This window comes from Canis lupus, chromosome 22 (genome assembly GCF_048164855.1).
Source record: "Canis lupus baileyi chromosome 22, mCanLup2.hap1, whole genome shotgun sequence".
In the NCBI taxonomy this organism is placed as follows: domain Eukaryota; kingdom Metazoa; phylum Chordata; class Mammalia; order Carnivora; family Canidae; genus Canis; species Canis lupus.
Genome location: NC_132859.1, coordinates 23,421,554 through 23,448,236, shown reverse-complemented (window position 1 = coordinate 23,448,236; position 26,683 = coordinate 23,421,554). Strand labels below are relative to the sequence as shown.

Genomic DNA, 26,683 nt, shown 5'->3' with positions numbered 1-26,683 from the left:
GCTGAATAAAGGTACCAAATTTAGGTTATGAGTTACAAGAGAGTCTGTGTGAGGAGAGAATCCCAAGGCTGACACCCCACAGGTAAGCAGGATATAGCTTAGTAATAGAGAAGGAGGAGTATCCAGGCCTGGGTCTAAATGTTTGTGTGAAGGCCTGAGCTTGCAGCTCCGAGGAATTAAAAGTCCAGTGTGGCTGGGCTCCAGTGGGAGATGAGATGGGAGAAGAAAGGCCATTCACATAGTTTGTAAAATAGGAGGATGATTAGGATCCCTGGGTCCTGCTGTGGCTCCACCCAGTCACCATGTGCAAATATCCTTGCTCATCTTTATCATCTGTGTTTCACCATCTCCACGGCGAGGAGTCATGGAAGATGAAACTAAAGGAACAGAGAGACCAAGACTGGAAAGTGTGCATCCAAATTCAAATTTTCCTCTCTTCCCTGAGCACACAGCCAAACTAAGTGTTCCAGGGTCCACTCAGGCCGCCATGACAAAATACCATAAACTAGAAGGTGTATAAGCAACAGAGATTTATTTCTCAGGGTTCTAATGGCTGGAAAGTCCAAGATCAAGGTGCCAGCAGGGTTGGTGTCTGGTGAGAGCCCTGTTCCTGGTTCAAAATCTATGCTTTCTTGCTGTGCCCTCACGTGGTGGAAGGGGCAAGGGCACTCCCTGGGGCCTCTTTCAGAAGGGCACTAATTCATTTGTGAGGGCCCTAACTGATCACGTCCCAAAGACCTGCCTCCTAATACAATTACCTTGGGGATTAGGATTTCAATATATGCAACATTCAGACTGTAGCCACCGGCCTCCCCTGCATTAGGGAAGCCCATACAACCGAGTTCTGGCCAATGGAGTGTGAGCAGAAGTGATGTGTACAACTTCCAAACCCAGCCTCCGAGATAGTACCATGCTTGCTCTTAACTCTCCTCTGGCTGCATGTAAGTGTCAAGGGCAACCATGAAAGGAATGTATTGAAGATGACTGGCTCCTCTGTTAGTCTGGGTCCTTCACTGACTGCATAGACTGACTCCCAGAGCCAGCTCCCATTCATCCACTTCCTGAAGTAGCCAGGTTGAATTGTTATGTAAGACAGAGGTAAACTTCTATTGGGTAAAGGTCTAAAATTTGCAAGTCTGTTACTGAAATTTACATTATCCCAGCAAATATAAGCAACATGTCAGGAAATTGCTCTCTCTGGATAAAGTATACACAATCCTTTGGCTGACCACTTAGTGCAGGAAAGTAAAACATCCCCCAGCCTTATTAAGCAGCTATGGAACATTCAGGCAACAGTACACTCCCAGACAACTCAGAATCATGAATGGGATAGTTTTAGCCTTGGACTTTAGATATGAAGAATATACTGAAAACGAGCAGAAAGGTCTTCACTCCTTTTCAAAATAACAGTTGGAGAATTTTTTTTTGCAAATATTGCAAATATTTTAACACTGTAACCAGTCAAAGGAGAAAGTCCCTGAACGATAAAAAGTTCTGAAACCAAACATGGTATAGCTAATAAACTCTAAAGTCTTCTGGAAAATTATCACGACTACTGCCAAAGTGAAAATTAATTAATTACAAATCAATTAAATAGCACAAAATATAATTTGAAAAGGTACATAAAATTAACTATATTTCTACCCTAAAGGTCTTTTATGTCATGCACATTCACTTTTTTCCTGCTAGACTTTTCCATCTAAGCTTACAAAACCCAATGTCAATAGCTAGAGACAACTTCTACTTTTTAGCAATCACACATGTAGCAATCAAGCAAAATTTACAAGTTTCTGCATATTTTTCAAATACACAACTCCAAATCTATGCATAATATAAGGAGTGAAGCATAGAAAGTTTGCTCCAGGTAAGAACTATAAAAACATAAATCAGAACAGACATGCCTTCAGCTACATGTAACAGAAAATGCAACTTTCAATGCGTCAAAGATACAGAGGAGGATATTTCTATCACTTAATAAGAAATCTGGTATTAAGTGATCATAGGTGTATTTAATACTGCAATACAGCATATATGTATAATGTGCATTATCTGCATATACATACATGCATGTGGTTGTGTGTATAAATACTGAAATACAAGTTTAATGAAACAAAACATACTATATGTAATGTACTTTGATATTTCCTATTATGTTTATTGTTTCATTTTTGAAAGCTATCAGTGACAAATAACCTAATTAAAAAGTGGGCAAATTTTTTGAACAGACATTGTACAACAGAAGATATACAAGTGAAAAAAAAAAAGAAGATATACAAATGGCCAATAAGCACATGAAAAGATACTCATAAAAAGATGCTCATCTGAGAAAAAAGATACTGTATAGTATAAGGGAAATGCAAATAAAATCCACAATAAGATAGCACTAACACAACACTAACATGGCTAAAATTTAAAAGACTGACAGTGCTAAATGTTGCAGAGAAGGTGGAACTATTGGGACTCATGATGAGGTTGCTAATGAAGATGAAAATGGTATAGATACTTTGGAAAACAGTTTTGCAGATTTTTATGAAGTTAAATACACACTTACCAAAAGATTGGGCAATTCATAGCATATACCCAAGAGAAATAAAAACACATTTTGTCACAAAGACTTGTACATGTATATTCATAGCAACTTTATTCCTAATACCCCAAAAATGGAAATAACCATCACCAGTTCTCAACAAATGAATGGATAAACAGATTATGATGTATCTCAAGAAAGGAAAGCCACTGAGCAATAAAAAGGAACAACTGATACACACAATATCAATGAATCTCACAGATTATACTGAGCAAAAGTAGATGCAAATAGTACCTTTTTATAATTCCATTTGTATAGAATCCTATATAAGAGAAATTTGTTTTTTTTTAAGATTTTATTTATTTATTCATGAGAGACACAGAGAGAAGGCAGAGTCATAGGCAGAGGGAGAAGCAGAGGGAGAAGCACACTCCCTGCAGGGAGCCCGATGTGGGACTCCAACCAGGAACTCTGGGATCGTGCCCTGAGCTGAAGGCAGACGCTCAGCTGCTGAGCTACCCAGGCATCCTCCAAAATTTGTCCTTAATGACAAATATATACATATGAAGGGGAACACTTACTACAAACAGGCACAAGGGAATCTTGGGGGGTAATGGAAATATTCTATATCAGGATTATAATGGCGGTTACATGAGTGTCTATATTTGTCAAAATTCATAGAACTATACATTTAAAATGAGTGAATTAATTTTGGCTCTACTAATAGGATATGACTTACCATTTGAAAAACACAATTTTATCACTAAAATTATTTGGATGCAAATAATATCAAAGAGCTTTCTAGAATCAAAATGATTGGTATAAGAATCTACTAGGCTGTCATGTTGCTCATGATTAGATTAAACACACTGTGACTATTAAACCTGATACCCAATAACTCCAATTAGCATAGGCCTTCACAGGTCTGCTTTCACCTTTATTTAGATTATGACTAGTAAAGTGCTTTAGTAAAAATCAGTTTACTGTTTGCAAAGAACTGTCACTTGCATTTTATCTGCCCTGAGCAACAGTCCAGTAAGGCACGTATTTTTACTCCTCTTTTAGAGCTGAGGATCTGACGTTTAGAGTTACAGAGCTAGTAAATACAGGATGGACCCAAATCCACTTGCATTTGAGTCTACTGTTTTCCCATTACATCACAGATGGCTTGAAGAGCACTGAGTCATGGGCCCTTGACTTTTGGTTTTAATTTCCTTGTTATTAGGACACCCAAGCACCAGAAGACATATTTGGTACATCTTATTTGCTTTCAAAAAATAGGGTTTAGTTCTATTGCTATCATTCCAACCCACAGATCTATACTTTACGGGTTCTGTAAGATCAAATGGAAGTCACCTAAAAATGCAGCTTTAAAAAAAGAACAAACATTTCCTTTACCTAAACATTTCCATTTTTCTTCTTCCAAAGAGTAGAATGCTCTTTCCTCAACAGATTTGGCTAGTTAATCAAAAAGAAGAAACCATCCAAAAAGGGGAATCTATGACCTCTTTGTCAAGGGAAGTAAAATAATTCAATGCCAAGGAGGGCTATTTTTATTTTCATCTCATGATCTGCAGGATTTTTTAAAGGTCAGCCCCCATGAAAGTGAAAGGAGAAACTGTTTAAGAAGTGCTCCCACAAATCCCTCTCCTCTTAATAGTCTCAAGCTTGACCCTGTGTTATCAATAGACAGTTACCTTGGGTAGTTAGAGCATGATTATATAATAAGGACAAATGACTGGTTCTATCCCTGCGGAGGTCACTGGAGTAGCTTTGATATGCTCGGGTGCCACCTAAAACCACCACTGACCCCAGCAGTTAACAGTGGGGTCCAGAAACTGTGAGTGAATCTTCCTTAACTCATGCTGTTACTAGAAACACAAGTCAGTAACATCCTTTGGGCAGCTAATGGGAGGTGGGGTATTTGATTATTCACTTATCCTTAGAGCATGACTATGAGGACCCAGTCTCCAGAGATAAGAAGGAAAGGACGTGTCTAGTCTGCATAATACAATCACTCTACGCTGGAGCAAAGGAAATCTTGCAAAAGTCATTCAAGTCTCTGATTCTAGGCAAACTATTTTGTTTCTCTGAGCCTCGGCTTCTTCATCCAGAAATGAGAACAGTCATTTCCTACCTCACCAAGTTGTTGTGAGGCTTAAATGAGCCAAATGCGAAAAAGCTGTGGGAATTGTGAAAAGCAGTAAAAGCATTCACAGTCATCCTATTCTTTATTAGAATCTACTTTTTGTTAGAGGATATTATTTTTTTGCTCAAGATCTTTGTTGGTTCATTTAATAAAGGTGGTTGAGTGCCTGTTATGTGTCAGACAATAGACTATGTGTTAGAAATAGAGAGGAAATATAATGAAATCCTGATCCTCAAAGACTATCTAGTCTGTTGCAAGGGCAACAAATAGGAAGGGAAGTTAAGTGTAGTAGATGCTATGATGTGACACTGTGATCCCCCTTTCATGTCAAAGGATTTATTCCCTCTGATGCAGGAAATAGCATTAGCCCCTTAGAGGGAATGCCTGGATGAAGAGAATCACCTTGCCCAAGGTCATGCCCACTTCCTGAGGAGTTTGCACCCAATTACTGATCAACTTAGTATACAAAGGCACAGTCCCCTTGCTCCAAAACAGGGCACTTGTGAAGAGCATCCCATAGGGCTGGCTGACATTGACACTGCATTGCAGCTTACCTTCTTCCTCTTACTGATCCTGCTTCCTTCCCTTCCTTTCCACAAGTATTGATCCCAGCGAGCTCCTTAATAAACCTCCTGCACACTGATATCCTTCCCAGAGTCCACTTCTGTGGTGATTAATTGTATGTGTCAATTTGGCTAAGCTACGGTACCCAGTTTTTGGTCAAACACCAGCCTAGATATTGCTATGAAGGTATTTTTTGGATATGTTTACCATTTAAATCAGTACATGTTGAGTAAAGTAGTTTATCTCCATAATGCAGGAAGGCTTCATCCAATCAGTTGAAGACTTTAAGACTAAAAAGGGAGTTTTGCCTACAGACTGCCTTCAAACCCAAGTTACATCAACTCTTCCTTGGGTCCCTAGCAGATGATAGATGACAGATACATACATACATACATACATACATACATACATACATACATTGACAGACACTGATTCTGTTTCTCTTCAGAACCCTAATACAATTTCCCAGAACTCAACTACAATAGCAGGCATTTATGGTACAGTGATTAATAACCTGTGTTAGCAATAGGGCTAGCTTCATGGGCATGCAACCTGTGCAGTCACACAGGGCCCCAAATTCAGAAGGACAGGGTTATATGCTCTACTGTCACCACTTTAAAGTCTTGGTAATTTTATCTTCAACTTGTGTTTTATAAGTGAAGGCCTATGGAACAGTAGAGCATGTGTGAGCAGAAGGAGCTACATGTAATAGGCATATTCACTGTTCCTTGCCACCCCATTCCTGGACAGCATTTGTGATGCTCTGTGACATAGTAATTCCAGCAGACTGCCAATGCATGGGAGCTCATTGAGACTCGAAAAGAGTACATGACAAGATTGTTATTTGTACAACTGAGTGAGTAGAGGAAAAGGGTGAGCTGACAACACCAAGAGACCACACTTTTGCAAATTCTAAACAAAATATGCATCAAACACAGAAAGAAAATAATGGAATTCTAACACATGTATGGCCAAAAAACACTTATACTTTTTTGTTCATGTTACTTCCCTGTATTAGTCAACCACTTATGCTGAAAATTCTAATAGACAAGTAGAGAAAATACCCAGAAACCCATAGGTCCTTTGCCTTACTTATTATTTATTCCAGTCTTTATTTATCAGTAAGCTGAAGGTAGGACTGTTGGTAGAATGAGTGCTTATCAGGAAGTAAAACCCAAAGTGTTAAGTTAGTTTTGTGCATATTTTCTACTGTCTGGTAAGTACAAAATATATCTGCATGTACAATATCTGAATCATGAATTCTGTGATTTTGGTGACCCTACATGTGAGGTAAATGTTCTTAGATAAAACTGGCCTTGCTCAATATGGAAACGAATGGCAAAATTTATGTCAATTATTAATTTAAAATTTTAATTTTCTTTACTTAGAATGACATTAAATAGCATATAAATAACAAATAGCAAACAGACAAGTTAAGAAAGAGACTTTGGAAGAAAAGAAAAAGCTACATATTATAGTACCTTTAATGGCACTTTTTCTCCTGCTTTTTGAACAAAGGGCCCCATGTTTTATTTTCCACTAGGCTCTGAAAATTCTGTAAACCCTCCTCACCTCCCCTCTGGCCACTTAGCAACATGTTTTATGGATACGTAGAATTGGTTTGAGGAAAACTCAAAATGAACTGAGTCCTAAGAGGCTGTTGGAAATAGCTAGGAAAGGTGAGTTGAGGGAAATGGAGGAGGGGGTTCCAGGCAGAGGGAACAGTATGTACTAAGTCTTATAGTCTAGAGAAAGTGTGGCTCCCACAGAAAATTAGATAGCATTTGGTTCATCTGGATCTTGAGTTAGAACAGTGGGTTGGGGGAAATTGGCAAGAGATGACTCTGAACAATATAAGACCAATATAAGTGAGGGTGCTGGTATGTACCCTGCAGGAAATGGGAAGACAATGGAAGGTTTTAAATAGAGTGTGATTTAAAAAAAAAAAAAAAAAAAAAAAAAAAAAAAGATGCACTGTAGAAAGATCTTTAGTACCAGTTTTGACTTTAAGCATCTCACGTACAGACCTCTGTGCTGCTGTTGCCCCAAGAGCCCTACACTGTCTAACCTCCTGACCACTGACTTTCCTTTCACCTTTGTAGTTCTAGCTGACAAGCAGAGGACCCCGTACCAGTTGTCAATCCCAAGGGAGCAGAACAGCATGCTTTGGTCACCAGTCTCAAGGGAGGACTCTAAACACCTCTGCCTAATGCATCTTGGTATCAGAGTTGCCAAGGAAAACACAACACAGTCAAGCACTGGACAGAACAGCACTTTGTGTACACAAAGAAGAGACAGCACAAGATCAGACTCAATAGTGGGCATCAGTCCCCATGGTCGGTGGGTTTCTCCCAGCAACTCACACAGGACAATTTGCCTATGTAAACCCCTTCTGTGCTCCAGTGGAAGGAAACCTACCTCCTTTTCAGAGGACAGACGTAACAATGGGGTTGGCCAGGTGTCATGTAATGCACATACCTTGACCAGAGAGAATATTGCGCTTGAAACAGGGAAAGATATTCCCAGCCAAGGTAATAAGCCCAGCAAAGGCTGTGTGAGCTCTTTATCTCTTGGTGAGGCCTGAGGGCCAATCTTATGGAGCTAAGTGGATGCTGAAAAACTGCTGACAGGAGGCTGCCTTTCCCAAAACTATTTATTCTTCAAAGTCCAGGTCAGACGCCATCACCTTCTTGACTCTTCGAGAATCATTATAAAATGCCTAAAAGTAATTCTCTGGAGAATGGTCCATAAAAGAAACATTGATAAATTAGATTTTACTAAAATTAAAAATGTTCACTCTTTAAAAGCCACTGTTAAGAGATTGAAAAGACAAGACACAGACTGGGAGAAATATTTGCGAAGTACATATCTGATAAAGAACTTGAATCCAAATATACTTTTTAAACTATAAAAAATAAATAGCAAGAAAAAACAACTTTTAAAAAATGGCAAAAGATTATACAATTCACCAAGGAAGACATAGGGATGTCAAATAAGCACGTGAGAAGGTGCTCAACATCATTATGTTTTCAATTATAAAATTGAAAATAAAATCTCAATTAGATATTAGATATTAGATATTAGAATGGCTAAAACTTTAAAAACTGAACATATCCAATGCTGGCAAGGATATGGAGGAAATAGAACTCTCGTATACTACTTATGGGAATGTAAAATGCTACAACTACCTTGGAATAGAGTTTGGCAGTTTCTTAACAAGTTAAACATAACAATTAACATAGAATCCAGTAATTCCACTCCAGGACTTACCCAAGAAAAAGAAAAGTATACATCCCCACCAAGGCATGTACACAACTGTCCTTACCAGCTTTATTTGTAATAGCCCAAAACTGGAAACAACACAAGTGTTCATCAGCAGGCAACAAGACAAACAAATTTTGTTACATCCATACAATGGAATACTACTCATCAATAAAAAAAAGGGATGAACCATTGATACACACAACTACATAGATGACTCTCAAAATAATTATGCTGAGTGAAAGAAATCAGACATTAAAAGGAGTATACAATTATTCCATTTATATAAACCTTTGGAAAATGTAAGCTAATTTATAATGATAGTGTGCAGATAGTGGTTGCCTGAAGACAGGCACAAGAGAGGTGGAGGAGAGATCTTGGGGAATCACCACAGGGAAAGATTACAAAGAGGCATAAGGGACCTGAGAAGGTGTAAAAAAAAAATGTTTACTATCTCAATTATGTTGACAGATTCACAATTGATGATGTGCATGTGTGTGTAAAAACTTTTCAAGTTGTATCCTTTAACTACACACAAGCTATTCTACATCAATTATGTATCAATAAAGTTTTGTTGTCTTGGGATCCCTTTCACTATTCTGTCCCCTTTTGTATATATTTAAAATAGTCTAGAATAAAAAGGTGAAAGGAAACACCTTTGTCTTTTTGGTACAACATAACTAAAGTCATGGAACTAGAAGTGGCCTTGGGGTGACATCATATCGATTCCCCTCCTCCCCTGAGAAGGTCAACAAGGGCTCTTAGTGCTTATGCACATTATAACCTAAGTGGTGTTGCTCGAGTTTTCAGGGGCATTCTGGGCTTACACAAATTAATTTAACCCCCAAAATGACCCTCATTTATTTCCCTCTATACTTACTGCCCCCCAACCCCCTGCAACGAGGCAATAACCAAACGTCTGTCACTGTTCGCAGTAATTTCCCTACAGCGTCTGATGCCCATGAGACCAAACAGAGGTGGAGAGAAGAGCAATGCAGAATATATATGTGATTGCTCAATCAGCTGCTGTCTTTCTCCCAGATAGCTCTGGCTGATTTAAAGTCAGGCAGGGCTGAAATGACAATCAGACCTGATTTTTCATCCCAGCTCCACTGTTAACTAATCTACAACCTTGGGCCAGTCACTTCTCCTCTCTGCTCTCAGTTCCTTTCTCTGTAATATGAGGGGCTGGTGTCTGGACTACCTCCAAGGTCTCTTCCAGGACTGATATTTACAACTTTTCTTATGTCCTTGCAAAATAAAAAACAAAACAAAACAAGCACACTGCAAGGTGGGACTTATCAAGGATGTTATAGTATGAGCCCCAGTCTGTGACTATTGAGAGTCAGAAGGAGGAGTATTCTGAGGTGGATGGGTGTCATCTGGACTATTATGTCAAGTTCATTATGCTGAAGCTGGAATATGCATCTTGGTCAGGCATGGTTTATTGAGAAGAATAGAATCTTGTTTGTACTTCTCAAGCATATGGGAAATTTTCAAGAAACTGTAGGGCTTTCTTAGAACTGAAATGGATGAAACAGAGTTAGATCTTATAAGAAGCTGAAACTAGGGACGATAAATCATTAACAGTGTTACCCCCATTCCCTCACTCTTGTGCTTTCACTCATTAATGTTTCCCCTTCCCCTGCCCCTGTTCTGTCTCCTGAAAGATCTTACTCTGTGCTTCCGTGGCACATGGCGAGAAAGGGCTCAAAAGCTCAACATGACCTCCCATTCATGGAAGGGAGTCTCCACCTGATTAGTCTCCCATCTGAAATTCCAGAGTCCCAAGACCAGAACTCCGGTGTTATCAGCCTGTGTATCAGTGGTTCCCTGGTACAAACAGCTGTTCTGGTACAGAGTGGGGCGGGGGGGTCATGCCGTACATAGAACTGCTCCCTCTGGGACTAGCACAAGGGAGGTTCTTTTAGAAAGGGGCATGAGGGGCAGCCCAGGTGGCTCAGCGGTTTAGCACAGCCTTCAGCCCAGGGTCTGATCCTGGAGACCCAGGATCAAGTCCCACGTCGGGCTCCCTGCATGGAGCCTACTTCTCCCTCTGCCTGTGTCTCTGCCTGCCTCTTTCTCTCTCTCTTTCTCTCTCTCTCTCTCTGTCTTTCATGAATAAATAAATAAAATCTTTAAAAAAAAAAAAAAGAAAGGGGCATGAATTGATTGGTAGAGAGGCCACCTCTGATGAGGTTTAGAAATCCAACTTAAAAAAAAAAAAGAAAGAAAGAAAGAAAGAAAGAAAGAAAGAAAGAAAGAAAGAAATCCAACTTAATGCCCACAGAGAAAATTTCTTTACCCCAATAACTTAAGAACTAAGTTCTTAACTCCTTAGATCTCCCAAACTTTATATATGAGGGACTGAGGACAAGCTAATTGTGGCAGAGCTGGATCTGGAATTCTGGCCACTTGATTTCTAACCCAGGGTGCTCTTTTAGGATGAGCTCTGCCAGAGGCTCTCCTCATGTCCAATATAGTGCTGTAGAATGAGTGCCAGGAAGGATATTGTTTATGATGACTCTGCCATTAAATCATAAAACGGGAATTTGAGTCAGTGATAGATTGTATTTTTAAGATGACAGCATCATCATCCCTTATCCCACATGCTCTTCTTACACTGTACCTTGATGTTCATCCAGTGAGTGGTAAGATCTATGTTCCCTCCACTTGAGACCTGACAGATCTTTGTGGCTTCCCCTACCAAAATAGTAGGAGTGGGCAGCCCCGGTGGCTCAGCAGTTTAGCTCCTACTTCAGCTCAGGGCCTGATCCTGGAGACCCGGGATCGAGTCCCACATCGGGCTCCCTGCATGGAGCCTGCTTCTCCCTCTGCCTGTGTCTCTGTCTCTTTCTCTGTCTCTGTCTCTCTCTCTCTCATGAATAAATAAATAAAATCTTTAATAAAAAAAAAAGAGTAGGAGTGCTGCTACATAGTTTCTGAGGCTAAGACATTAAAATGCCACCATGTTCCCCTGGGACACTTGCTCTTGGAACCTAGTCACCATACCAGGAGGAAATACAAGCTAAGCTAGACCACATGGAGAAGCCACATGTAGGTGTTCAAACTGAGAGCCCAGCTAAGGTCCCAGCCAACAGCCAGGATCAACTGATGTATGAGTGAAGAAGCCTCCAGATGATTCGAGTCCCCCAAGTCATTGAGAAATTTCCTAAGTTTGAATCTGAGGCCCCAGATTTAGAAGACATCTTTGCTATGCCCTGTCTGGAATCCTGTGAGTATGATAAGATAGTTATTTTATGCCACTATAAGTGTTATATCTGTGAGTATGCTACAAATCTGTGAGTATAAGATAGTTACTTTATACCACTGAGTTTTGGACTGGCCTGTTACAAACAATAACTTGACACACACTACTAGCAAAACTTTGGGATTTTTCCAAGACAAATTTCCAGACAAACTTTCCTGGGTGTTTTTATCCTAACCATCATGTTAAAAGAGCCTTCAATTGCATTACTACCAGTCACTAGATTTTTTTAAAAGATTTTTATTTATTTACTCATGAAAGAGACACACAGAGAGAGAGAGAGAGAGAGAGAGAGAGAGAGAGAGAGGCAGAGGCACAAGCAGAGGGAGAAGCAGGCTCCATGCAGGGAGCCCAACGTGGGACTCAATCCCAGGACTCCAGGATCACACCCTGGGCCGAAGGCAGGCGCAAAACCACTGAGCCACCCAGGGATCTCTATTTGCTTGATTTTTAAAAAAAAGACATATGCATTAAACCCAAAGTCCTGTATCTGTAGACTTGTTTTATCACCTGTTACAGTAACTAATCAGTACCCAGTGTCTGTCATTTTGTGATTAGGCAGGATGCCTTTGTGACCCAGAGAAGTACCCTGAAGATTGTCTCCATTCCCTGTATTTCATTCCATTCCAGTCTTTTCCATTATTACCGACCACTCCCCCAACTTGTGACAAAGCTAAAAGATGCCAGGTGTTTTCCTCTCTCAGTCCATGAGAAAAACTTCAGTATTTGGTTCTAGCGATTCAGGGGAGCATCAATATCCAATTCCACCAAGTGGAGAAAGCTGGTGTCCATTAGCTTCCCTCCTCACCACATGCCTGCCCCCCATCCTGGTAGCTACGGAGCTCCCGTCTTTGGCAACCATTTGTATTTTTCTTTGGTCCCTGCCATGCTTCATTTCCATCTGTTTACTGCTCATCATTTCAGTCATTAATTACATGCTAATTACACGTCAACAGAGCCCTCATGTCATTATTTGCAGAATAACACATGATTACATCTCCAACACGACTGCTCATTGCTTGCCAGGCTCTATGCTGAGCAGTGGAGACACGGAGGTGAAAGAGAGGCTCAGCAGGTCTTCAAGAGGCTCACAATCATCACAGAATTTGGAGCTCCTCCTCCATGGGCTGCCTGCAAGACTGGTGCTGATCCTACATTTCTCACTCTCCAATCACTGACTTTCAAGGATAAACACACAATAGCAAAGCTGCCACTAACTGTGAGACTTGGTCACTTTTCTTAATATTACTGAGCCTCCATTTCTTCAGCCACACAATGAGGATGTTACTGCCTGGCACATGGGTTGTGGGAAAGGTGAAGCAGGACAGGAGATGTAGATGGAAAGCTTCGTGTCTCAGGGGAACTCAATAAATGCAACTTGTCTCTCCTGCTTTCCCTAACTTCATGTTGTTGTCCCCAACCTACTCTGTTTTATAATTTGAGTGCCTTTTAGACTCTATTTCTCTGGCTGCCCCCTTCTCTGATGTGAGGGGAAATTCTGTGATAAGGGGAAACGGCACAGTGAATCAAAAAGACTATAAATATGAAGTTCAATATGCGCCATCCTGAAGGTATCTTAAGGGTCACCCACTTCCACCCCCTTAATCTCCTTCCTTCCTTTTATTTATTTATCCAAAAGTCCTCCTTATACACATAATAAATCCAGTCCCTCTGTCTCTTTGTTTGTCAAGTCAGAGAATCTGTCTTCTCTGAATCCTTGCCAGGCTCTAAGCCCTCCACAGCTGGTTGTAGAAGTTCATGGGGTATAAAGGAAGGGGGGTTATGGGAGGCAAAGCAGTTATAAATATAGGGAAGAAGCAGATATAGTGTAAAATATTTTTAATTTTATAATAAAAGACCATATCTTGAAACAAATTTTAAGGTGCTTCTGTTTGTTTTAAACCTGTGGTAAGTTTTGTTTTGTTTTCCAGAAATAGCCCCAATTCTTCATGTTTCCCAATCACTGCATCTTTTGCAATGCGACTTTACAGCTCCTTCCAACAAGGAGTGGAGTTGATTTTCTCATACCCTGGATCTAACTTGTCCAGATGTTTTTTCCAGTTCCAAGCCTAGGTCTCAAGAGGCTTGCACACTTCTGCTCATTCTCTTAGAACCCTGTTACCACCATGTAAACAAGCCTGGGCCAGCCTGCTGGAGCACAGGTGCCCACACAGGGCAGAGCTCAGCTGTCCCAGATGAGGCCAGCCTACAACCAGTTGACACTCAAATATGTGAGCAAACCCAGCTGTCAACTGAGTGGCCACCCAGCCCACAGCTGAGCACAAATACATGTGTGAGTCCAAGACTGGAAGACACACCCATGGACTTGTGAGCAAACAAATGCTTATGGCTTCAAGACACTGATTTTGGGACACCTGGGTGGCTCAGAAGTTTAGCACCTGCCTTCAGCCCAGGGCGAGATCCTGGAGATCAGGGATGGAGTCCCATATTGGGCTCCCAGCAAGGAGCCTGCTTCTCCCTCTGCCTGTGTCTCTGCCTCTCTCTCTCTCTCTGTCTCTCATGAATAAATCAATACAATCTTTTAAAAAAAAAAAAAAGCCACTGATTTATGGGTAGTCTGTTGGTCCTTTTTTTTAAAGATTGTATTTATTTATTTCAGAGAGAGAACGTGCAAGCTCAGTCGCAGGGGAGGGGCAGAGGAAGAAGCAGACTCCCTGCCGAGCAGGGAGCCCTACTTGTGGGTCAATACCTCGACCCTGGAATCATGACCTGAGCTGAAGGCAGATGTTCAACTGACTGAGTCACCCTGCGCAGTCGGTTTTGCTATAATATCCAACTGACACCAAAACTATAGAAAAAAAACTGAACAAAATCTTCTTGGTTGATAGAGATTCTCAAGGCAGTGGATAAGGTAAGAGTCTATATCTCTGCAGATAAGAAAGTGGTTTTGATATTCTTAATTTTCTTTCAAAGCAACAACTGAAGCAAGTGAGTAACATTGCTCTTAGTGATAAAGCCTCAAGTGGCCTGAGTACTGTTTAAAAAGGCTGTTTAAAACTGAATGTTCATTCACCTTTAAACTGAATGTCTGTTGTTTGAAACAACTAGAAAGTGAAGCTGGGACCAGAGAAAAAGGCAGGGAGGGGGGTGGTCCTTGCTTGAGATTTAAGCAAGAATCCTTGCTTGAGATTTAAAAAATTAGAACCAAGAAGAAATGTTCCCCTCTGTTGGCAGAAGCAGAATGATGAATGCAAAGCAGACATATTTTCCAGCACTCTCAAAAAACCCAACATACCAAGAGAAGAGATAAGAGGCACTGACCATCTTGGGAGCATCTGAGCTTCTGGTTTCACAGTATGAGTCACAAAATCCCATTTTCTCCTAAGCAGGTCCAAGTCACTCTCAAACACTAGCAACCAAGAATCTGATGACGATATCAACAGGAGAGAACACCTGGCTTTTTGCAAGGCAGCTTTGAAGAAAATTTTGGGGGAAAAAACTGGAGAAAGATAAATTACATGTGGCAGATACAGATACAGGAAAGCACTACTCAGATCCTCCTTCAAGATAGAACTCTATGGCCAGCAAAAAGGAATGTGGTTGACTGATCTGGCTCCACTTTCAGGCCAAGGGCACGTATTCTAGCCATGCACAGTCAAGGACTGACTAAAGCAACATAGTTGAGGCCATGCTATCCCGGTGGCAGCCTCCAGCTAATAATTAAGCACAACATGTGGTGCAAGAACTAGCCATTTCCACTCAGCGCAGGACTCCTCTGGTGAATGATTTCCTTCCCACTTCCAAATTCCCTACTGGACTAGCAGAGGCTTTGCCAGTTCAGCATCACAATCCAGACTCTCTGCCCAAATCTGCTCCTTCCTTTTTCCGTTCAAAAGTGTTACTCTTTCATAAGCTTTTGTATTTCTAATTCCATGCCCAACATTTTAGGAAGCCCTAAATTTAACCTTAATGGCTTTCCTCCAGCAAATTTATGATAATATAAGATCATGAATATTTTCTGTAGAACTCTTCTCTAGAATAGATGGGAGGAGCCCTTTCTAGGAGCCATGAGTAGGTAGAAATGTTTAATATCTTCTTCCCCACTTTATCCCAAACTCTGGTTCCCTGGCTCTGGTTCCTAACTCTTCCTACCATTCCAGGGGCCACACTGCAATGTGTAGCTAAATCAAGACCACAAATCAGGAAAATTTTCCTGATCCATCTAATATACTTATGGCATCAATGAACTTGCCCCCTCCCCCACACTACAACTTCTTCACTTGCCTCACTTCCTACCTCATCTCAGGAACAGGAGATTAATTGATGAATGATGCAGACCTTGTACATGTCTGAGCCATTTATTTTTAATATTTCCCATGATATCTACCCTTGGAGCTCCCAAATACATGACAGATAGCTGGAAATGAGCCTGAACTTGATTCTTCATTTTATTTTCTACTGGTATATTTAGAAAGCATTAGAATGGAAAGAAATTACAGCTTGTTCACACCTTGACTTACATAGTCACTGGTAGGAGGATTGACCTTCAAGCTCATAGAATTGCTAGCAGAACCTCATATTTCTCCAACTTGATTAGCACAGGGTACACTTACTTCATAATGTAGAATCAAACTCTTTAAGCTACACTTGTTTATTGGAAGTTTTGCAAACACCATTTCTTCAACTTTGTTTAAATCTAAAGACATGAATACTGTTCTGATAATATAAATAACTGTGTAAATAATCTCTAAAAATTGCCACCAACAGTATTTGGGTTCCTTGCCCTTAAACCTGGGCTGGCCTCTAAGTGTTTTGACCAATATGGGGGGAAATATGTTCTAGGGTTTTAGAGCCTAGGGCCTTAAGGCAACTTAAGAGAACTCCCCAGGAACCCAACTGCTTTTCTATATGAAGTCCACACCAACATAGAGAGGACACAGTGGCAGCCACAAAAATGAGCCATCTCAGACATTCCAGCACAGTTGAATTCCCAGATAATTGTCTATATCACAAAGCAGAAGAATTGCCTAACTAAACCCAATAAAGCTATAGAATGATGGGAAATGATAAAAATGGTTGTTGTTTCAAGCCATTAAGTTTTAGGGTGGTTTGTTACATGGCAATAGGTAAATTAAACAATGATTTTTAAATATTCTTACTTAAGAAGTAATATGAAGGTATAGGAAATGGGCATTCTCACATGCTGCTGGTAGGAGTATAAATTCAGTGTATACTGAATGAAAAAAATATTTATATATACCTATATATACATAAACATTGATTTGGATGCCAATTTGGCAGTGTTTATTAATATTTGATATGCATATGCCCTATAACTTAGCAATTCCATTGCTCTGTATCTATGCTAAAAAAATCACCCACATGTGTACCAAGAAACATGTATAAGTATGCCTACTTTAATATTGTTTGAAAGAGAAAATGAAAGCACAAGAAATGGAATATCCATGAGTGTAGGAATGGCTATATGCCTAATATGAATCCTTTGTATCTGCAGAAAGAATAGATTTATATGAACCAATATAAAATATGTCTCAAATATATTCTTGAGTGAAAATAATAAATTGCAATCAATATATACAGTAACAGGACATTTGTGAAATAATATACAAGGCAATGCTATATATTTATAACTGCCCATATATCTAAATGCCAGAAAGTCTGAAGGAGTTAACTGTATTCTTAGAATTGGAAAGGCTATTGTTTGATAATAACTCTAAGACTGCAAAGCTTAACACAATAGAAATTTATTTTATCCTCACAAATTGGCCCTCCTGTGTAGTTTTTCTCCAAATGGTGACTTAGAGATCTGGGTTGCTTCCATTCATGTAGTTAAACAATCTGGTATGTGTGGCCTCCAGGTTCTCTACATCAGGGGAGGGGAAGAATGGAGGAGGATCACTGCAGGATCACTGCTTTTAAACTGCCACAACCTAGAACTGACAACACACCATTGCAGCTCACAGTTCATTGGCTGGAACCAGTCATATGGTCCCAACCTTACTGCAGTCCCATCTTTGAGACACTTACATTTATTGCAAATATTTTTCACTATTATAAATAACACTATATTGCATGTGTATGTGATAATCTGGCAATCTCTTTACATTTATATATCCATTTACAGTTTCAAATACACTTTACATCCATTATCTCAGACTAAATTTCATAAAAATCCCATGTGATAAGTAACCTGGTTATAATTCTCTCCTTTTTTGCAGTAGGAAAATTGAGGCTTCAAGAATCTTGACCAAGGCCTCATAGCTATAAAAGAGCTGAGACTCAAAATGAACTCTGTGATATTCTAATTCCAGTTCTTTTTTCATTAGACACATGCCAATCAGCTTCCTGCCCTATATCATATCTTTTAAGATGGCCTTAGTATGTGAAAATAAGAGGAACTTAGCCAGAGAACAGATAAGGATTTTAAGGAAATGAAAGAAATCACTGTTTCAGGAATCTGGGTCAGAGTGGTTTCTGAAAAATGTTTGTTTCCATGTCTGTCTTCATGATTAGAGCTGGACTTTCTAAGTAGGATTAGGTCACATTCAATTCTACAACCCCAGGTCTTGACGCATGTTAAACCCTAGGTATTTATTGAATGAATAAATACATGAATGGTGACAGAAATACACCTTTTACATCCTCTACCATAAAATCATAGCATTTTCAACTTTGAAGAAGTCTAGACCCATACTACTCAGTTTAACATCTAACAGATGATTTTCTGGTTAGACCCTTACTACTCAAATGCAGTCCCTGAAGCAGCAACATCAAGACCAATGAGAACTTGTTAGAAATGAAGAATCTCAGGCCTTACACCATACATACTGAATCAGAATCTTCATTTTAACAAGATTTCAAGATGAATCATAAGCACTCTAAAGTCCAAGTAAATTTGAAAAATAAATAAAAGTTTGAGTAACTCAAATGGACTTGAATAAACTCTTCTGTTCTATAGATAGAGAAGTTCTATAGATACTCCAACTTTGGGTATAAGCCAAACTGGAAACATAGTCCCTCACCTCTGACTTTATTGATCTGATTCTTCTTTACACTATATCTTCTTCTTAACATAAAAGAAATGCACAATAAATGGAGTTGGTTTAAATTCAATACATTTAGTGTCCATGCAGGGTTGGAAGAGGTAAAGTGGTTTTTAATGATATGATATTGACACCAATTCTGATATGTGGGTTTTTTTATATCACACCAAGCATTTCTCTGACACCAGCTGGCTGTCCTAAAATTCAACTCAGTTTTGCCACTATCTACCCAGAGATAGCATCAAATACTACAGGCTAGGACTCAGTTCCACAAGACTGCCCCCACTTCAGATGCCAATCACAAGTCCAGATGTAAATCAGAGATTCCCATGAACCCCTCCTTGGGTTCAATTAATTTGCTTGAGTGGCTCACGGAACTCAGAAATTAGTTTACTCACTAGATCACCAGTTATGACAGAGGATATTAAAGGATATAAATCAATAACCAGATGAAAAGATACAAAGCATAAGGTCCCAAACAAAGGACCTTACCCTCCTCTCCCCATGGAGAGGAACCTGGCACAGCAGCACGTGGATAGGTACTGGTTCAACAACCTGTAAGTTCTCTGAATCTCATCCTTTGGGGTTTCTATGGAGGCTTCATTACCTAGGTATAATTGATTAAATCACTGGCTCACGATGACTGAACTCAATCTGTAGCTTCTCTCTCCTTCTGGAGGTCAGGATCAGAGAAGGGGGACACAACTAAAAGTTTAAACCCTCCAATCACACAATTGGCTCCCTCAGCAACCAGCCACCATCTTTAGGTAGCTTTCCAAAAGTCAGTTCATTAGCATAACAAAGGACATTTTACCACCCTCCTCACAAAAAATTCTAAGGATTGTAGGTATGCCAGGAGTGGACAAAAACAAAAAATATGTATTTATCATTAATCATGATATCACAAATGATACAACTAGTAGATTATACCTGGAGAAAATTTATAAAACATAGGAGATTGAGTGGAATGCAGGAAGCAGCACCCAGTATTAAAGTTATTACAGGCTGATCCTCCTTTTCTTACCAGCTCTAACATTCCTCCATTTATTCTGCAGTCCTCCTTCCCAAGGCTGGCTCTAGTTTTCCTGTCTTACCATGATTGCATGAATTCACTGGGGCAGGGCACACATACTAAGGACAGCCCAGGAGTGTACCCCACAGGAGAAGAAACTTGGACTGACTCTGAAAGACATTCTCACAATGATGATCTCCGTTAATCCATATACTATCCAATAAAGTAGATACTACGTGCATTTCACAGATAGGGAAAACTAAGCTCAAAGAAAATAAGTAGCTTGCTTAAATCACTCTATAAATGCAGACTCTTTGGGCATGAAGTCAAAAATGGCCTTCTCCAGTTTAGAATGATTCAATGGGGGCAGAGGTCCACTGGCTTTAGGATGACAGTGTCTGTGCTTCTTTGAAAATACTGAAAAGAATTACTGGAGAACTTTGCAATCCTAAGCCTCCTGGCCATACTCCAGCCAACTTCAGGGCCCTGGAGCCCTGAAGTCTGCTCTGAACTCAAAGACTGTAGATAGTTCTTTCCCTGCATGGAGATGTAATCGCTCTCCACAACATCAACTCAGAAGACTATACAAAGCAAGCATCACCACTGGTTCAGCACTATCAGTACAAGGTGGGAAGGTTGCTAGGAAGCTAGAAGGCTCTAAATATGCTCTGTGATCCCAGCTGCATGCAGATCCCCACACTTCTGCTCCTTGAAACACAAATCTGGGAAATGATTTCAAGTGAGAACACATGAAGATCAAGGAGCTTTGTTCTACCATGTAGAAATGACTTATGATTAGATAAGAAATATGAATTAGTAAACAATCACTGGTTAAATTAGAGGCTAAACATCATAGATTTTTAAGATTTTTCAACATCAGGAAAGAGAAGACCAAAGATGTAAAAAAGCCAATGTTGCATGGCCAGTAAAGCCAAGAAAGAATCAGAATCTGGGTCTAATTCATACTTTTCCCATTCTGTTAGAAGATCTTTGAAATATTTATACCTACTGGTAACCCTCTCCTTTTTTCTATCAATATTACTATTTTCCTTGGTCATCTCTCCTATCTCCATGGCTATGAAAACCACCTATATACCATTGACTCTTAAAGTTCTTATTTCTAATTCTTGTATCACTCCAATTTTGATATCACATCAAAAGTATACATCTAATAGCTCCTCTGACATCTCTACTTAATTTTTCCCAAGCTTAATTTTTCCCAAACAAAATTCTTCATCCACATCTCTACCCAAATCTGTTCCATCTTCAGTCTTGTCCAGGTAGATAAATACACCAGCCTCCACTTGGTCACTCCATCCAAAACCTAAACTCAGCCTGAATTCTTTTTTTCTTTCATGACCCACAACCAATCCATCAGCATGTCCCATTGGCCACAATTCCAGAATGTGTCCTGGATCAATCCAATTCTTATCACCGCCACTGCTTCCATCCTCTCTCACTTGGATTTCTCCTGATCAGTCTCCTTTTTCACCCTTGTCCTGTTCCAGTCCATGTCCTAAAACCCAGAATGATCTTTGAAAGTATGCATCAGTTCATGTCACTAACCTCCTTCAAACCATACAAAGGCTTCCTAGTGTTTTGGGATCACTGGAAGGCCCCATTGATCCAGCACCTGACCACCTGTTTGACTTCTCTGTCATTTGTCCTCTCACTGTGTCCACCCCAAATTAACCAACCTTTCTCTGCACCTTTGACATGCCAACCTAATTCCAGACTAGGCTTTTGCTGGTGGTCTTCCCTCGTCCCAGAGGCTCTTCCCCAGATCTCCTCATTATGCCCTTTCCCTACACTCGGATAGATCTGTTCACACGTAAGACCCTTACCATGCCAACTCAAGTAACCATTCTCTAGTACATTACTTAGCTTTATTTGCTTTGTAGCACTTAGCAGTTTACATATGTATATACATATATATGTGTATGTGTGTATGTATATATTTGTTTACTTATTATCTCTCTTTTTGTAGCACTATGTCTCCTCTCAAAACTGTTAATTAAGATCATAGACCACTGTATATCTTCATTACAGACAACAAATTCTTTCTATAAAGGACTTTGCAAGTCAAACGGTCTCTGTTGCAACTACTCAACCCTGTCACTGTAGCATGAAAGCAACCATAGATGATATATAAATGTGTTCCCTTAAAACTTGGTTTACAAAATTAGGTGGTAGGCTGGATTCTGCCCATGAACAATAGTTTATCAATCTCTTATCTAGGTGAGGACCTGGCTTGGTAAATATCTACCGAATGCATACATAAATGAAAGATCTAAACAGAATATTGTCTGGGAGAAAATGCTGAAAATAATAGATGGGAAAGGGGAAAAGAAATACTCAGCAAATGACTCTTGTATATATCTGGCTGTAGCTTATTATTTAAAAAGCCTTATTGTCTCTTACATGTGTCACACAATTTAATATTTCTACCCTTCTGAGACTTAGCAAAGAGCTAAGAATATACTTTGTACTAAATCAGACTTATCAGTTGTACTCTAAGGTCTTAGGAGACACCTGAGACCCAACCTCATCTCTGCTTAGACTACTGAATATAGAAGGAATGGTGTGTTCCATCAGCTGGCAATAAAATGACCCACAGATTCTAAAAGATTTGGTGAATTACCTACCATCAAAGTTTTCCTCTGATTCTGCTACCCCTTAACTGCATTTTCTCTTAGTTCTTTTGTATATCAATTTTTCCCAGATATCCTTTATAATGTATAAACACTGTGGCTAAAATTCTGTAATTTATTGTGGGACTGCATCTGCCAAAGAAAGTATTACTCAACTACTAAAAGAAGGTATAAATACAATCAGAGACATGATTTTGAAGGAAAGCATCTTCTGCTTTGAGAAGAGCAGATTCCCAAAGCCCTGCACTGGGAGGAAGCTCAGGTCTCCCCTGGAAGGGTAACTGCCCATTTAAGCATAACAGAGCATAAAGGCTCATGAGCTCTCCCTCTATTATGCAGTACAATAAATTGGCAAGTTCTAGGTGCCAGGAAAACTGTGTCAGCCCCTGCAGCTCCACTGAGAGAAGAGGAGTTCAGAATTCATTTTCCATAGAAATAATGGCATACACATGCCTAGATTTTGTTGAAATTGCATGGAGACTCTGAACTTTAGGCAAAGAGGGCATTGAGAAGGCATTTATGAAGGTACCACCACCATTCTTAAAACACCTGTTTCAAGAAGAAGGTAACTTTGAGGTCTAAGCAACTGACATCCAAATAAAAACCTCTAGGGTACAGTCTGCTCAGAAAGGGGAGAGAGATACATTCAGATCCTCTAAGTGGGAAAAACCAAACCAAAATGGGAGCTAGATGGAGAAATAATATTTTCTACTTGTTTTCTTTTTTCCTCTGAGCCAGATAACTAAAGTTATCAAATTTTAAAAACTAAAGAAAGTAACTTTATAAACTAAGAGAAAGTTACCTTCCCTCCTCCCTTTCAAATTCTGATTTCTGAAAGAATGGGCAATGAATCAGGAAATGAGCCAAAATGTATCTTTTACATAGCAAGGCTGTAATCTCAAAAGTCTTTCTTCAGTACTTTTGTAAAAGCTCAAGGCATGGCTTTTTCAGAAAGTTACTGATGAGCGCCATCTACTGGGAATTACCCAAACTCTATCGGGAAATTTCAAAGCACTTGAAATTCAGGACTCATTTTGCACAATGGCCTCTTGGGCGTAGAAAAGGAAACTCCTGGGAACCCCGGGCAAAAACTTCTCGAGTTTACCTGAAAAATCTTGCCTTGGTCCTTTGCTAGCTACTGGCATAAACATAGGGTGTTACGTTTCCAGGAGAAAAGATGTAAAATGAGCCCCTCAGGAAATCAAAGCTCCAGAACATCTCTTTACGAAGTCTAGAGCTTAAGAGTAGAATCTAATGGGGAAGGAGTTCTGTCCAAGCAACCTCTCCTCTCACTGCCTTCAAGTAACTAAAAAGAAAGATTCAGTCATCTGAAAATCAGATTGCTCAAAATTCTTTTGTCCTCTGTGGACAAAACGAGCATGATTATTTAGTCTGAATTAGGTCCTCCACTTGACAATGACTGTCACTGTCTGGCTAATAAAATAATACACGTGTGTATGTGAAATCACAATGACTGATGTCTCAAATTCTTAATAAATCATATTCTGGTTGGATCCACTGACTAAAAATGCCATAGTCCTGTGAGGAAAACAAAATTTTCATCTCTGGATTTCCCCATCTCAGAGCCAGAGCATCTCTGTCTGTGAGGGATTTCCATTTTCCTCATAAGTCCTTTATAACATCATTGGTCCCTGGGTTGTTCTTTTGAAGGAAGTAGAAAATCTGGCTCTCACAAGAAAGTTTTTGGATAAAAGGATAGCAGTAGAATCACCCTACTAAGGACAAGGAATGGTAGAGAGTGAAGAGCCACTACAAATGGACAGTAATATGGTGACAAGAACAGGGATTTGAATTCTAGCTCTGCCACTTACCAGCAGGATGACTTTGATTCAATCTTAACGTCTTCATCATCCTGTCTCACTCTGTAAAATGGGGTAACATTGCCTCGTAAGGCTGTTATGAGAATTAAAATAAGATCTTGCGATTTAAGTCACCTGGTGTGTGTGCTTATCAAACAATTTTTCTTTTTCACTTTCCTTTTTTATAGGGCCACGATAGATCATAGATGTGCCAGCTCTTCCCAGGCTGTCTCATCAGAATTCAGAGCAGTTACCTTTGCCGTTCATTCCAGGAATATCTGCAGTGTATTTTTGCAGAGTCAGCTTGTAAAGTATGCATGAAGTCCCTCTAAACTGGTGTTTTTAACCAAGAAATAAACCACTTCCTTGTAGGTGCCTATAAATAAAAAGAAAAGATTTCCAATCACATTTTTGCATGTGCCAAGAGTAAGCATCTGCATTTCTCAAGGGAATTGCCTAAAGAATATTAAGAGGAAAACTTACCTATGCAGATTAGTCAAAACTCCCCAAATGCCACCCCAACAAAATCAATTTATAATAAATTGGCAAAAGTTTGAGAATAACTTCTTTCCCCCACCACAGCTTTCCTCTCCTTGATCCATGAATTGCAACTCCAAAGAACTTTATCTCAAACTAGCAAACACACAAAAAATGTCATATAGATTGGTAGTTTGGTTAGATAAACTTTTGCAAATAACCTTAGCATTTAATATCAATGTGTTGAAATTTCAATAGCAATGAAATACTTTCCATTGTTCGTTCATTCATTAATTCATAAAACACTTCTTGAATATCAAGCTTGAGCCAGGCAGTGTTCCAGCTGCTAGAAATAAAACAATGAACCAGACAGGCAAAGCATTCCTGAATTCATGGGGTTTAACATTCTAGTGAGAGGAGGCTGATAATAAGCATGTAAACAAGTAAGTGATATATAATTTCAGAGAATATGAAATTGCGAAAATCTAACAGAGTAATGCAGTACTTTACGAGTCAGCACTCTTTGACTCTCTGAGGGAATATTGCTTGAGCTGAAATCTGAATGACAACACAGAGCCATGAAAACAATTGGGAGATTGAGCAGTCAGAGCAGTCATACAGACAAGTGCAAAGGTCCTGAGGTAGGAGGCAAATAATAGTATTTATGGGCAAAAAGAAAGATTTGGGGCTGGGCAGTAACAAAGAGGTTGTAGGCTATGCTTTCCAAACTTGAATGTGAATACAAATCACCTAGGGATGTTGTTGAAATGCAGAGTCTGATTCAGTGGTCTAGGCTGGAGCCTGAGGCTCCACATTTCTTTTCTTTTTTCTTTTCCTTTCTATTTTTTTTAAGATTTCTATTTATTTAATTGACAGAGAGAGTGTGCACAAGCAGCCAGTGGCAGGCACAGGGAGAGGGAGAAGCGGGCTCCCCACTGAGCAGGAAGCCCAACATAGGGCTTGATCCAGGACCTGAGATCATGACCTGAGCTGAAGACAGCCACTTTACCACCTGAGCCACCCAGGTACCCCAGGGCTCCAGATTTTTAATAAGCTACCAGATGAGACCGACACTACTGGTCCTTGGAGCCCACTATGACCAGCAAGAATATAGGGCCTTGTAAGCCATGGGACAATGTTCGAATTTCCTGCAATTGCAATGGAAAGCCACATTTGTCTGATGCCTTCATACACCTAGAGCCTTTCTCAGTTATACAAAGATTTCACACCGCTTTGATATATTCCCCCTACCCAGCTCCCCCTACCCAGCACAAAGCTGAGTGCTTGGTAGATGCACTATAAATGCCTGTGTTAAATGATAAGGCTAATTATCTTGACCTTTCTTCGTAGTTTGCCTGGTGCTAGAAAAGAGTAACAAAAATAACGTTGGAATGCAGCGAAACAAAGAGTATAGATGGACTTTGGATCATGTTTATGGATTCAAATCCTATACTAACAACTTAAAGATCTTGGGCAAAATGCTCAATTTCTAGGGCCTCTACTTTCTCCTTTACAAGATAGAAATAATATCTCCTTCATTAGAGACGCGGGAAAATTACATGCAATAGTAAATTGAAAGTGCCTTGCAATAGGAGATGCTCAATAAACATCCACTCTCCTCCTTCCCCAGCTCCACCTGACTGTCCGCACCATGGCATCTGCATCAAAAGCATCATAATCTGTAAATTATGTAGAGTAAGCTGATTTTCAAATTAAGAATTCAAGGCCCATCTCCACGTAAAGTAACTGGTTATGGCCCCATCACATTTGTTTATTGCTGCCTTAAAGACAATCACATCTGGGTTCTAGCCCTAGCTCAATTACGACCTTGTTTGACAATCTTTGAGAACTCCCTTGACCATCTGTGGGCCTCTGTTAAAATGAAAGATTAGAATAGATGGTCCTGCCCAACTGTGAGATCTTTGAACT

At 39.8% G+C, this 26,683-nt stretch overlaps 1 protein-coding gene across 1 annotated transcript in view; it reads right to left on the bottom strand.

Annotated features, from left to right (window-relative positions):
• CPNE4 (copine 4) overlaps positions 1-26,683 on the bottom strand; it is a 665,006-nt gene that overhangs the window by 528,711 nt on the left and 109,612 nt on the right. Inside the window, exon 2 of the mRNA XM_072792768.1 lies at positions 24,532-24,653. The gene's annotated coding sequence lies outside the window, so the exon portion shown is untranslated. The remainder of the gene's footprint in view (positions 1-24,531; positions 24,654-26,683) is intronic.